The sequence below is a fragment of the Jaculus jaculus genome, chromosome 3 (assembly GCF_020740685.1).
Source record: "Jaculus jaculus isolate mJacJac1 chromosome 3, mJacJac1.mat.Y.cur, whole genome shotgun sequence".
NCBI lineage: Eukaryota > Metazoa > Chordata > Mammalia > Rodentia > Dipodidae > Jaculus > Jaculus jaculus.
The window spans coordinates 183,045,792-183,061,467 of record NC_059104.1 but is presented as its reverse complement, the minus strand read 5'-3'; the positions used below and the strand labels follow the sequence as shown (position 1 = coordinate 183,061,467).

The window sequence follows — 15,676 nt, the reverse complement described above, 5'->3', positions numbered from 1 at the left end:
GAGTGAAAGGGGAAGTCTCATCAGGATTTCCATTTCAGAAATCTAGATGAAAGATTACAGACACTTGGATTAATGTTGAGGAAAAGGGGACACAGAGAGGGGACAAGCTCAAGATATAGCTCGCTTTTATGCCAAGTATAGCCATGGACAAATAAATATAACTGGAATGGAAAAATATATGATAGAGACAGAAATAAAATTTCAAAGTTAAAATTTTATTTCTTTAGGAGATACCTTCTTATTTTTCCTATTAGAACTTTTTTTTTCTTTTTTAAAATTATTTATTTATTCATTTGAGAGTGACAGACACAGAGAGAAAGACAGATAGAGGGAGAGAGATAGAATGGGCGCGCCAGGGCTTCCAGCCTCTGCAAACGAACTCCAGACGCGTGCGCCCCCTTGTGCATCTGGCTAACGTGGGACCTGGGGAACCGAGCCTCGAACCGGGGTCCTTAGGCTTCACAGGCAAGCGCTTAACCGCTAAGCCATCTCTCCAGCCCAGAACTTTTTTTTTTGACAAATGCTAAGCTGCTTCAATAAATTAGTCTTAAACTTTTATGATACAGATTTTTTTAGAACACAAATATTAGTTTGTATTAGATATAATTTATGATTGTACAAATAGTTTAAGTATACAAACATCATATACTAGTGGGGAGGAAATCACACTCCTAGAAATGTTTTCAAACTTTCACTTTTTGCTTTCCATTGGAGCTTTTTTGTTTTGTGAATGTTGAGAAGCCAAAATATTTTGTTTGAACTCCCACTCTATAGCATTTCCCAGCTGTGTACTTATAGGGTGCAATAAAAGGATTTAACAAATGGGAAAGAGCAGCTGCATATGGAAATTCCCCTCGTGTCCCTTTTCACTAGATAGATTCAGTAATAGGCAACAACTGTACCATCAGACCTCTAATGCCCTCAACTGTGAGGATGGTGTCACCAACCAATTACTCTTTATGGGAAGAAAAACAATAGAAGGATTTTAGGTTTCTGGATGATCTGCCACTCTACAGTGTGTGTGTATATGTGTGTGTTAACATGACTAATATAAAACTTAATAAATACTTTACCTCATGTGAAGTCCAAAAGCAGGTTTATAAAGTGACCTAGAACTTGCCATTCTTTTCAGTGGATCTTATTTTTTCCTTACTGTTAACTGTTCCCATAAAATAGCTGAGGAGAATTAAAGAAATAAAAATTTTATCAGCGCCTCTTCTGTTTCCACTGTTACTCAGTTTCTGTGGTGGTCCTCATTCTCAGAAAGGTTAGGAGCAAGCCCTGACCATTTCTTATCTCCTGAGTTCAGAAAGTTTTACTCTGTAACATCAAGGCCACAGAAGAGTTTCTCTCAGACAGGGCAAAGAGGAAGCAAAGAAGTTCTGCAGTCCCACTTCCTGAATAGAAAGAAAATCTTCACATGTTAGAATTCAGATTATTTTGAAGTGCCCCTTCAACAATGCGTAACTGTGGGCTAACTCCACATTGCATGACCCATATACCTCAACAAGGAGGGGCCAGGGGGAGGGTAGAGGACATGGACAAGCCTAAAAATGGTACCAACTTGGCTGTATTCACTGAGTACAAAACTAATTAACAAAAAAATAAATAAATTATAAAAAGAGTTTTCTGTGACCTAAGAGCAGAAGAAAAGTAGAAATTTAGTAATGTGAATTCCAAGGCCAGAGTGATAGAAAACATTGTGGACTGATTTAAAAAATTACTTTTGGTTTATGTGTGGTCTGTAGGTGTATGGTTGCATGTGCAACATGCTTATGGAGGGCATAGATGGATGTCAGGTGTCTTCCTCATGGCTCTCTACTTGCGTGCTTTGAGACACATTAACTCACTAAATGTGGAGCTCATCCGTTAGGTTGGATTAGCTATCTAGTGCCTCCAAAGGTTTCATGTCTCTGTTTCCTTTGTTTTGGGATTATAGGTGTGTGCATGATGCTGAGCATTTCACATGGGTACTGGGGGTCTGAACTCAGGTCCTCATGCTTGTGTAGCAAGCTCTTTATTTGCTGAGCCATGTCTCCAGACTGTGATTGTTTTTATCAGTTATTTATATTATGGATACAAAAATGCTTAATTTTAAACTTAGTGTCCTATATTAATTGGTGGTATTATTTGATTCAAAAATTAGTGCACTCAAGAATTAATTATGTCTAAGCACTACTATTTTCATCATGGCACCAGTGTGTCTAAATCTTTTTGGCACAAGGACATTGTTGCTGCCCACTGAAATAGTTTTGTTCTCTTTAGGAATATGAATAAATTCACATAATTGCTTCATGGTTAAATGCACAATGTATCATTCTCTTTCATAATATAAGCATGGAAAAGTATCTTTGTGGTAGTGACCTGGGTGTGATATTGTGTATAGTGATTTTCTGTCATAGTCTAGGTATTACTAGCAAACTTTTCTCAAATTATATAGCTTTTTTTCATTTTTTAGTTTTTTGAGATGAGTTCTCACTGTAGCTCAGACTGACCTGGAATTCACTGTGTAGTTTCAGGGTGACCTTGAACTCACTGCTATCCTCCTACCTTTGCCTCCCAAGTGCTGGGATTAAAGGTGTGCACCACCATGTCAGGCTCAAATTATACAGTTTTAATGGTGAAGAGTATACATACATATGTACATACATACATACATACATACATACATACATACATATATATCTACTTGTGTCACATAAATGGAGATGTGCATGTTAGAGTATAGTTTAAAGAGGTATTATTCCCATTCCTCTTAGTTCCTTAAGACTACTTTGCAAGTAGTACAGATACAGTTACTGCTCTCATGGAGTTAGACAATAAGAATTCTCAGACAATAAGAGCCTCAGACAATGACAAATGCTATGAAGAAAATGACATGAGAACATATGAACATGAATAAACAGAAAGAGAAAGTCCTGTTTAAGAGGCCATTTGAGCTGAGACATGAACAACCAGAACAACCATACAGAGATTTGGGTAAGATCTCCCTGGGGCACAGGAAGTACAAAAGATTTTTGATTGGTGTGTTTGAACCCAGAATGCAGCAGAGTGGGCTGGAGAGGGAGAGCATGATATGAGGTAAATCAAGGAGTTGGGAAGATGACATATTTTGGGTCTCAAAGGCTCCCATAAATTATTTGAACTTTATTTCAAGTATAAGAGGAAACCACTGGAACATTTTAAGCTAGGGGCAAGATGGGCTTTATGTAACTTTCCAGTGACTGCATTGCTATTGTATAGAACAGGGGCTGTGGTGATAGTCAGAAGCAGGAATATCCCTTAGGAAACTATTGTGGTGGTGCAGATGAGCCTGGGATAAGAGGCAGAAGAATTAGAGGATTATTCATCAAAACCTCCCATAGATTCTCAAGGAGACAGAATCTGTATGCAGTGGAGAGAGCATCAATCAAGAATGAGTATGTGACATAAGTGAGACCAAGGACAGGGGACAAAGTAGAACTATTTCTGGACTAACTGTGGCCCTAAGCAAGAGAAAGAAACTTTTGCCAAATATTGGCCCCAGGTGACTTCTGGGGAAGGCTGTAGAGATATGGATGAGGCACCAGTTGTATTTCTTGCAAAGAATGCAGTGTGGCAGTAAGATCACAAGTAGGCCCTCATGCACATGTGCGCTTGTACACATGCTTGTGTTGAGATTTATTTCAGGCACACATGTTGTCATCTACATCTGGTGTTAGCTCTGGTCTAATTGAGTACATGGAACCATCCCGGACCCTCGGCCCAGAATATCCGACTGAACACCTTATTTTTAGAAGCTTCCTTAGGTTTCTTTGCTTGAATTTTATCTTCTAGAAAAGTTTTAAAATAATTTTTCAACTATAAATAAAAGATTCAAATAATGCCCTTTATTGTAATTGAAAGAAAGTAATAATAGACATGCTTGGGTATTTAATAAATGACTGCTGGGAACAGTGCTTTCTTGCTTGCAAACAATTTCTACTCTCTGCCTCACTTGCTTTCAGTTCGGTGAAGTTGCTAATCAGCTCTGGAGTGTTTTATGTAATTCACTGGGAGTCATAAAATTTCTGGTGTGGACTTTGTACCATTTCTGGGAATGGGGCTGTTGTCATTGTGTGATTACATAGTCCAGGAATTTTTAGTGAGGATTTAATCTCCTGCCATGCTTTATGTTATGACAGACTTAGACGACTTTTCATCTTGCTGGCTTTGTGAGAGACTTTAAAAACTTGAATTGTCGCCAGGGTGAGTGTGTGTGTGTGTGTGTGTGTGTGTGTGTGTGTGTGTGTGTAAAGAGAGAGGGAAAAGAGGGAAAAGAAGAGATATTTAGTTATTTAACATAATAGGGACCACCAAAATAAAATTAATTTCTTCACTTTTCTTGGGACTATAATTCTGAAGTGTAGTAAAGCCCACTATTTACCTGGTACTGCTTAGTTTAAAGTCTTAATATCTAGGGTGAAATTTATGAACATCTGTGGTGGTACCTGATCAATTTATGATGCACTCAAAAAATATTCTGTAAACCAGATAGATTTCAACTTCTTGAAAAAACTTAGCTTCACTTAAATGAATTTTCAGAGTTTGGAAATTCACTTAATTTAGGTACTGTTCAAACCTAGAGGGGTTGCAGAGATGGTTCAGTGGGTAAGAACACTTTCTGTGCCATCACGAAGGCCTAAATTCAATCCCAGCATCCACATGCAAAGCTAGGTTTGGGTGTGCATGCCTGTGAACTGAGTGGGGCTGAGACAGGAGGATCTCTGAGGCTCACTGTCGGGCCCATCTAACTGAAAAGCACATGTGGTAGGGTTAGTGAGAGACTGTCTCAGGAAAATGTGGCAGCAAAACAATAGAGGAGGATATTTGACTTGTTCCTCTGGCCTCTGCACACAGATAAGTTCACACATGTGCATGCATAATAATGCACACACTCATGCATGCATGTTCTCTCTCTCTCTCTGTCTCTCTCGATCTCACACACACACATTACATACACACCAAAAAATATAAATAAAGCTCAGAGCTACAGTTTTCTTAACAAGGGAAAATGTCTAACATTGACCCATAAGTCACTCATCAACATTTTTAGAATTACCTATTTCCTCTCCATTTGAAAGTATATCAGCACACAGTACATTCTCCTTTTAAATCTCAGAAATTTAACAACAAATTTATTTACAATTTAAACTGAAGGTAATGACATTTTATTGGATGGAATTTATTAAAACTTGCTGTGGGAAGTGACATAGAAAACTAGGATGTAGTACCCACCACACTGATAATCTTCATGTTCATACCAGGATTATGCATAATGTTCCATTCTGCTATTTTTCTTAAAGTACACTGTTAAAAAGTTCCCCAGATATGAGCTGTGTAAGTAAAAATGAAATGATTACTGATAATTTTATTTTAAAGAATTGTCTTCATGCTTCTGGAAAAAGGAATTGTCTCTCCTTATTTGTAATATAACCCTTCTTTCTGAAGATGCTGTTGGAAAAAGTCTTACTCCTTTTCTGGTATATGATCCAAGTCTTTATCAAGACTAGAGGTAGTTGTGTGTCCTCCCTGAGTAGGATGGGGTCAGGAACGCTGGCGAATAGCTTGTGGTCCTTTGGGCTGCATATCCAGAACCCACCATGCATTTCTGTGCAGACTTCCATTGCCTTTGTCTTTTGATACTTCAAGGAAAAGCACAGCATAGTATCTATTTTCTAGTGTACCACTGTAATAAAATTGTGTATTTAGAATGACCTCAAGGAGATGGGATATACCATGCTGGTTTTTATTTTAATTTTACATTGTGTAAGATGCATGGCTGGGGTTAGCAGAACACTAACTAGAGAATGGATCTCTTAACAACCTCCATGGCAGGCATTCATTTCCAGGCCATGGCATTTCTGAGTGTTCTTGAGTACTATCTTTTCAGGGATTCATCCTGATTTTTTTTCTCAAATTTCTGTGATATTTCCATGTTTCATGAATATTTTTTATTAGAATATCAGAAGTGTGCATCTCATAGTGACTTCTGCACCTCTTGACTTTGCTGCTCTATTATCCAAGTATAGTTTGTGTCTGTAGTGTTTCTACACATGAGGAAGGTTACTTTGGGATAATTATTTAAAGTCTTGATTCTCAGCAGGAATTCTGGTATAGCCTAGTGAAGCAGGTGTAGTTTGAGTGAAATGGATGGATTAAGACTTTTTTTTTTTTTTTTTTTTTGGCTTTTCAAGGTAGGGTCTCTAGCCCAGGCTGACCTGGAATTCACTATGGAGTCTCAGGGTGGCCTCGAACTCACAGTGATCCTCCTACCTCTGCCTCCTGAGTGCTGGGATTAAAGGCGTGTGCCACCACGCCCGGCTTAAGACTTATTTTTAAATAAGACTTTTTGTTAAGCTTAGTCAATGTTAATAAGTGGAAGATGACTTCAGGACACTAGTAATTTTCTACATAGCACAGATCTCCATGAGCATGTTCTCAGTATACAATTTATTTGGTTTAGTATTTTATTTCTTGCAAAGAATTCATTTTTCATACAGCCTGGGGAAATAGCTCACTGGGTAAGACCTCTTCTGTAAAGCAGTACACAGGACAGGGCCTGATTTGCCTTGAGTTTGATTCCTTAGGACCCATGAACAGATGGGTGTGGCCACACACAAATCTAACTCTAGCCCTGTGGTGGGCAGAGGCCAGAAAGATCATAGAGAAGGGAGAAATGCTGGAGTTTATTGGTCCTCCAGGTCCAGTGAGAGACTTCATCTCAAGGAAACACATAGGTGAATGATGGAGGAAGACACTGCACTTTCATGTGGCCTTTGCACACATGTGCACAGGGACCAAACATCTTTACACATGCATCCATCAACACATCCTAAACATATGAGCACACATATACAAAATAAGAGTTGCTTTATACATTTCTTTCTTGCTTGGCTTTGAGTACATCACCACAATGAAATGTGATAACTAGACTATTGAAATCTGCACGTTTTGGTAATTCTAATCAACATGTAGAAAGCAAGGCACATGTCCTACAGCAAGATCTGAACTTTGTATGATCAAATGAGAGGCATTTGGAGGCTTCTAAGGACAAGTAGAAAAGAAATGGTGAGGCCTATGATGACAGTGAACTGCTTGGGAACGTGAGTTCTTTGGTGACAGTGGATTGCTTTGGGAAGGTGATTTCTTCGGTGACAGTGGACTGCTTTGGAAGGTGATTTCTTTGGTGACAGTGGACTTCTTTGGGACGTTGAGTTCTGTGGTGAAAGTGGACTGCTTGGGAAGGTGAGTTCTGTGGTGACAGTGGACTGCTTTGGGAAGGTGATTTCTTTGGTGACTGGACTTCTTTGGGACGTTGAGTTCTGTGGTGACAGTGGACTTTTTTGGGACGTTGAGTTCTGTGGTGACAGTGGACTTTTTGGGACGTTGAGTTCTGTGGTGACAGTGGACTGCTTTGGAAGGTGAGTTCTTTGGTGACGGTGGACTGCTTTGGAAGGTGAGTTCTTTGGTGACAGTGGACTGCTTGGGAAGGTGAGTTCTGTGGTGACCGTGGACTGCTTTGGAAGGTGAGTTCTGTGGTGACCGTGGACTGCTTTGGAAGGTGAGTTCTGTGGTGACCGTGGACTGCTTTGGAAGGTGAGTTCTGTGGTGACCGTGGACTGCTTTGGAAGGTGAGTTCTGTGGTGACCGTGGACTGCTTTGGAAGGTGAGTTCTTTGGTGACAGTGGACTGCTTTGGAAGGTGAGTTCTGTGGTGACAGTGGACTGTTTTGGGAAGGTGAGTTCTGTGGTGACCGTGGACTGCTTTGGAAGGTGAGTTCTTTGGTGACAGTGGACTGCTTTGGGAAGGCAAGTTGTCTGGTCACAGTGGACTTCTTTGAGAAGAGCAAGCCAGGAATGTGGTTTTGCTTTTTGAGATCTACCTCTGTAACTTGGACAAGGTTTCTCTCCATGAAGACTACATTAGCCTTCTGCTTGGGCAATTTTGCTGAGGTTAACAGGGAAGACTCAGGTTATGGAGTCATGCCACCTACACTGACTGTGAAGTGCCCTACCTTATTCCTTTCACCATATATCTTGTCTTTTTGGTACAAACCTTCAATTTGCCTTAATTACTTTCAAATGCAAATTGTCCCATTGTTGAATTGTTCTTTGGTATAAGAACTTTTCCTCACTTTTCAAGAAATTTAGTCTTATTCTTTGCAATAAGAAAGCTTTCAATGAGAAGACATATTGTTTTATAATATTAACTTCTTAAACATTATTTTGGTGCTATTACATTTCCTGGCCCCTAGGCATTATTTTTGTAGCTAATGTTTCAATAATATAACTTTGTGTAAGTATATTCTTGGATCCAAGGTATAAGTTACAAGCCTTTGTTAATAAAATTTTATAATCAGGTTGAAATTAGAAATAAATAATTATGCATTTCATTTACCTTCTGTATATTTCATTAACATCCTAGAAAATTGAAAACCTTATTTAATAAAATGATTGGAAATTATTGTGTAAACTTTTTCTTTCATTATATGTTAACTCTGATTTATTTCCACCACTAGTATGTTGAGGGCACCTCTAATACAATATTGTGAAATTTGTCCAACTTTTAAAAAATGGATATTTTTTCAGGCACAAATCGATTATAGTGGTGTAATAGAAGAGATTCATCTACTTAGAACACAACAAAGAATCTGAACAACTGGGTGACAGTTATATTTGTTTTGGAATTTGTGTGTGTGTGTGTGTGTGTGTGTGTGTGTGTGTGTGTATGTGTGTGTGTGCGCGCGCGCGCGCATAAGAAGATAGCTGGAATTAAACAAATGCATGTCCATGAGCAAATGAGGGTATTTTTGCACATTCATTCATGGTTAATATTTAGCTTTTAGTTATATTAATTTGCCTTTCCAATGATACCTTTTGTTTATGATTTCTTACTAATATGTTTTGCTTGTAATATGAGTACACACTTCTCACTAGTTTTCTTTGATGAAAAAAAAAATGGTCAAGGATCAAGTTAATCATCTTCGTGTTTTTTGTATTTGGAAGTTGAGAGAAAACAAATCTCCACTTCTCTATCCCTCTGCAAAGAGCAAGAATGAGCTCTGTGGTTGTCACTGGGCTGTCATCCAAGGTGTGTTTGCAGGGGGAGGGTTTCAGAACTAATGACACTGGGTACCTTATGATAGAATTAGACTTCCTGGGAATACGTGGTGCTTAGATTTTTCTTTTCTGAAAATGTAAATACTGACAGATAAATAGATAGATGAATGATGGACAGTTCTTTCATGAACACCATAGCCTATGAAAATCATTTTTTAACTTTATTTATTTATTTACTTGTTGAGAATGAGAGAGAAAAAGAGGGAGGGAGAGAGAGGAGAGAGGGAGAGCATGAGCATGAGCCCGAGCGTGCTAGGGCTGGCCTCCAGCCCCTGCAAATGAACCCCAGACACATGCACCACCTTGTGCATCTGGCTTTATGTGGGCACTGGGGAATCAAACTTGGGTCCTTAGGCTTGCAGGTAAGCACCTTCACCACTGAGCAATCTCTCCAGTCTGAAAATTATTTTTATTTTTATTTATTTTTGTTTATTTATTTTTATTTATTTGAGAGCAACAGAGAGAAAGAGAGAGAGAGAAAGAGGCAGAGAGTGAGAATGGGTGCACCAGGGCCTCCAGCCACTGCAAACGAACTCCAGACACATGTGCCCCCTTGTGCATCTGGCTAACGTGGGTCCTGGGGAATCGAGCCTCGAACTGGGGACCTTAGGCTTCACAGGCAAGTGTTTAACCACTAAGCCATCTCTCCAGCCCCTGAAAATTATTTTTAATGTGTTTATACTTATTCTAGTTGTAATACTTAAATCAGAATCTGGAGATACTGTGCACATTTTTTTAGGTTACCAAGAATTTCCCATTAAGCCCATCATGTGTATTTGTTATTTGAAAGAAATTTGAAGACTTTTGTAGTAAAATCCTCAAAATTGGGAAGGGTACTAGACAAGATTCAGTGAAGAAAGGAAATTGGGCTCAGAGAGGAGTCCTGAAGGCTTGTGTTTATGATAAATAAACAAATCTATTCCCCTGTCTTCTAGACTGGCCTTGAAGGACTTTTCTATAGAATACCTACTTTATCAAGGAACAAATGGATTTGACAAATCTTAATTTGGCTCTGGTATGTAGTTTCTTTATAAGGTATGAATAACATACCTTGAGTGAGTTTTCTCATTTAAAGCATACTAGTTGCTGTTTATAGTAACTGCAACAACAATATCACACAATTACCTTTATAAGTATCCTAGTATCTCTCAAATAAGGAAGAAAACATCTATAAAGGGGCATAGGTTAAGGAAAGTAGACTTAATATATGCATGCATAGTTTGCTTGTGAGAAGACTGTATGGACTCTGTAGTCTCTTTGTGCAGGGCAGGTTTGACGGCCACGTGCAGCTACATCACCAGTCACTTCTCTCTTAACATGCGAGTTCCAAATATTTTATTCATATAATCTTGTGCTTGTTAAGCAGCTCTTTACCCTTAGCTTTAATTTTTAATTATTTTGACATGTTTGATGAATAGTTGTGTCTCATTCTTCAGCCCATCTTTCTAGACCTTTTTTTTGCTCTGCAGGTGCTTAGAAGCTTCCCAAACCATGATCCTAAGCTTCAAGGGTTAAAATTAAATTGTCAATATTGCCATTACATGCCAACTATGATGGATGGCATATTCTAATATGTTATTAAATGGAAACTTCGTGTTTGTGAGGAAGTTTTTTGGGGCTTGGCTGGGAGCAGCAGATTAGTTATCCCCTATGTAGTTGAGGGGAACTTTAAGGATGAAAAGCAGTTTGATCTGGATTTTCCAGTGTGGGCTGGATGGGACATTCTAAGGAAGGTAATGGGACATGCAGAGGTACAAAGATTTCAGTACTTCCTCACAGTTGCACACAGTGAGGGAGGCTTGACATTAGATGATTTACTTTTCTACGCCTTTAGGCACTGAGAACATCTTAATGAAAATTATGTGTGTGTGTGTGTGTGTGTGTGTGTGTGTGTGTGTGTGTGTGTGTGAGAGAGAGAGAGAGAGAGAGAGAGAGAGAGAGAGAGAGAGAGAGAGAGAGAGGGAGGGAGGACACCTTGGTGTTCATGTGGAGGTCAGAGGTCAGATCACAACCTTGTAGTGTCAGTCCAGGCCCTCTACCTTGTTTAAAATAGAATTTTAAACTGGCTGGCCTACTAGCTTCTGGGATTCTCCTGGCTCCACCTCCCATTTTGCCCACAGATGTGTGAGCTACTGTGTTAGGCTTCACATGGGACTAGAGATCTATACTAGTCGGCACTTTTAACCACTGAGACATTCCCTAGCCCAATTACAACTCTTGATTTGTGAAAATTGCTTTTCTAGCAACGAATGATTGTTTGTTTACTACTACCATGAGCTTTCTCAGTCCTCTGTATACAGTTTATGTACTGTGTTTTATTGATTTTCAGTTAAGCTGAACCAACATTGCCTTAGTCCTAGTATTGGGGCTGGAAGAATCCTTTTCAGTGATATTTTGAAGAATTTTTTACTGTTAGTTTTGGTGGTGTGATTAAAGTTGGATGCTGAGAAAAAGAAAAATCTATCATAAATGACTTGTGATTGAAACAATGCCCTGAATTCTATGTGTTCAGCCCCATGCCTCTGGTTGTTTCAAAATAGGAATTTAAGTTTTTAAAATTACAACTAACTAGATTTCTTAATTTTTTTCATAATTGTGTTTTCATAGTAATGTCAAGGCCAACCCCGTTTATTTCATTGCCTTCTTGGGGAGCAGTGTTTTCCACAGGGCTTAGGATCTGGGCCTTGGAGTTGCAGTGTTTGTCAGTACTCACTTTCCCAGGTCCATCCAGGGTGAGGCAGGAGTGGGTGGTGGAAGTTGTATTTTACCATGCCTTCCAGGCTGTTCTCCATGCTGAAAGCTTGAGAAGCTCTCGGAAGTTTCTCTAGTCTTTTCTTAGCTGGCCACTGTGGGACATCCTAGGACATTTGTCTCAATTGGTTGGGAATTGAACGTGCCTTTTTTTCCTTACAAAAATTTACCTAGAAATGATATCTCCCACCCCTTTTGTGGGGGGGGGGTGGTTGAAAATCTTTTTTTAAAAAAATTTTTGGAGTACTGACTTCTTATTAGATAACATAAAAAGGTATATTGATTTATGTGCCACTTTTACTCTAATGAATTTTATATTTAGGCCTCTGTTATGAAAGAGCAGTATTTATTAAGTTTTAGACATTAAAAAGTGATGGAGGAGAACAAAAGGAACGAGGCAATAAATAGAGGAAGGACTACCTTGAAAGAAGAGGGCCTTCAGTGGAATGGGGCCAGAGGAGAGGGGACAAAAGTGAACAAAAAACCTAATGGGAATGGGACCAAATTACAGTGTGCTTATATATTAAAACTCTCACTGACTTTTTAAATAAAGTAATGGCTATGAAAGGTACATTTCTGCCCCTTTCCCCCTTTCCATGTTTCTACTGTATCAGCCACTTACTGTTTTACTTCCTGCCTGTGTTGGTGTCATGCTACAAGCAGTTCTTGTGGCTTTCCTGCTCCTAGAACATGGTAGTGCAGCCACTTGGGTCAGATTATAGGGGAAATCCAAGAGGTCGTCAGGTCACTATAATACAGAATCAATGCTTATGTCTGTGGCACAGGATGGCAGGGGTCTCACTGCCATGACCATCCATAAGGAACAGAGTGTAACCAGTAAGTGACAGGAAGTACATGGCTGTTTGAACATTATCCTGAGGGAAAATGGTACTCTGTGAAGACACAAATGAGAATGGTACCCAGTCTGGAGAGCTTCTCCTAGCATCCTTCAGTCTACACTTAGCAGGGCTAGGAAGATCTTCATTATGGCCAGTGTTGTCCTTTGTTGGCAAGCATGTCCACATTCTACTGTTGACTTGGTGGTTACTCTCTTGGATTGAGCCAAAGTTCAAGTTTTTATTTTGATACTACCATACAAGAACACTTCACATTTGACTAAAGTGAAACAACTGGTGAAGTGATGATGTCTGATCTATCATCGCTTCCATCAGGTATCGGTGTGGAGTTTACTCAGCGTCCACAAGGTACTGGCAGCTGCCAGATCTCTGAGCATTTGTGTACAAAGTGGAGAATGAACTGCCTATTTCAAGGAGCCATATCTTAACTGCTACAGGCTTCTAAAAGAAGGGGTTCTTTCCCTCACTCCATGGAATAATGGTAATCATTAATTGAGATGATAAATCTTTCCTGAGGAACAGAGGAGGCCTAAGAGCAAGGTGGTGAGGAGAGCCCTCTTTGCTGCCTTGCCCGGATTATTTTATTCTTTTTGAGTTATTTCAGCTCAATTACATGGTGCATCACTGTTCTAGGCATTATGTGAGTTCCACCAGTGCAGAGAAGGCAAAGATTTAGCTCATAATATTTTAACCAGATTTACTGAAATATAATACACATACCACACATTTTATCCATTTAAAGTATACAGTTCAGTGGCTTTTAGAGCATTCACAAGGTTCACACTATTTAAGTCAGCTCAGGGCTCCTAAAAATGTTTTTTTTTTTTTTTTTTTTGAACTCCACAATCCCTCAGGCACCATCCCTAGATCATTCTCCCTCAGCTCCTCTGTGGTGCTGCTGACTAAACGCCACTTCTGGAAGCTCCATCTCACTGGATGTTAAAATCGGGTCCATTCTACCTTATCCTAATGACGGTGACACCTGGCGCCTGGCCTGTGCTGAGCACAGTCATTACCTCATTACTCTAGGTGACACTTCCTGCCTTAGAGTCCATGTTCCTTATCTCCCCCAACCATTACCAACTTAAAAAAAATTTTTTTGTTTATTCTTATTTATTTGATAGCGACAGGCAGAGAGAGAAACAGGCAGAGAGAAAGAGAGAACAGGCGCATCAGGGCTTCCAGCCACTGCAAACGAACTCCAGATGTGTGCGCCCTCTTGTGCATCTGGCTGAGGTGGATCCTGGGGAATCGAGCCTCAAATCAGGGTCCTTAGGCTTCACAGGCAAGCACTTAACCGCTAAGCCATCTCTCTAGCCCCATTACCAACTTTTCAAAATGACCAACTCTTTCATTCTTGCCTCATACTTTTTCATCTATTTACTTATTTCTTTGATTTTTCAGTTCTAGGGATTGCACCCAGTGCCTTGGACATCCGAGGCAAGGGTTTTACCTGCTCTGTGGTTAACACTAGCCAGGCTTCTTTGTGAAGGGTCTCAGAGTCGGTAGGGTTTTAAAGCTTCTGAAGACTAGATATTTCACTTTAATTTTTAATCAAGAGAGAGAATACTTTTGTTCAGATAAAGTGACAGCAAGACTACCTTGAGGGTTATGGCCATGTAATAGTAGTCTCCAACCCTCAGTTCTGATTCAGAGAGTTATTAAATATTCTTTTCCTGACACTTTGAATTTTATTTTAAAATTTTATTTATTGATCTATTTGATAGAGTGAGAGAGGGAAGGAGGCAGAGAGAGAGACAGAGAGAGATGAAAGAGAGAGAGAGGGAGAAGGAGAGGTTGAGAATGGGCACGCCAGGACTTTCAGCCACTGCAAATGAACTCCAGATGCATGTGCCACCTTATGTATCTGGCTTACATGGGTCCTGGGGAATTGAACCAAGGTCCTTTGGCTTTGCAGGCAAATGCCTTAACTGCTAAACCATCTCTTTATCCCCTAAAACTCTTTGTTATTGTTATTCACCTGCCTTTTCCCCCTAAGGGAGTGTTTATTAAGCCTCTTTTATCAGTCAAAACACATTGATTGCCGGTGAATGCAACATTGCCTATTTGAAATTATAAAACAAAAGCAAAAACATGAAAACTCATACTCAATATCACTGGCAAATAAGATAGCAACCCTTTCAAAGCGATTGCTAAATAATGTTAAAGATTTTACTAATTAAGAGGAGGAGGGTATATGATATAGAATGGACTTGTGAAGGGGAATGTGGTGGAGGGGAGGGAATTATTATGCTTTATTGTCTATAATTGTGGAAGTTGTCAATAAAAAGGTTAAAAAAAAGCCAAAACTTTTATGGTTGTTATTTCTAACCTTAGATTTGTTTTCCCTCCACCCTTGGTGGATCTGTCCCTCCTACCAGTTAGCTAACTTCTGTGTACTGTGAAGTAATTCTTGTGTAAATGTTTCTACAGTAAGGTTTTGTTGCTTGTGTTTAAAAAGTTTTAAAATGCCACATGAAAAATGTTTTACTGTGGGTGGAGCATCACCAGTAAGGATAAGGGATAGAGGAGTCTTCGGGCAGATGTATAGCTAGTAAGAAATTATTAAGCTCAAGCACACAAAAATAGTCTAACTTTTTGGCATGGGTTTAGATGTATTTATTTATTTTTTTTCCAGCAAACAGTGAACATTGGATATGGAAATGAACCTTTCTACCATTTCTAAAGGAAATGGATTTTCGTGTGTGTGTGTGTGGGGGGGGTAGTGGGGAGTGAGGGCTGGGGAGACGTGGGAAGAGCACTGCTGAGCAAAGTACCCAGTTGAGAGGGGGAAAAAAAAAACTTTATCAACCCTAATAACTATTCCATGATGCTGAGCATCCAAAGACTAAGATCATGAGTGAGTGAGAGGGTGAGGCATCTGTTTGTGAGCCACTCAGTTTGTTTTATAATTTCAAAAATTCAACA

At 39.4% G+C, this 15,676-nt stretch overlaps 1 protein-coding gene across 24 annotated transcripts in view; it reads left to right on the top strand.

Moving 5' to 3' along the window:
- The window catches only part of Sox6 (SRY-box transcription factor 6), a 610,295-nt gene that overhangs the window by 273,027 nt on the left and 321,592 nt on the right, over positions 1–15,676 (top strand). The window lies entirely within an intron of this gene.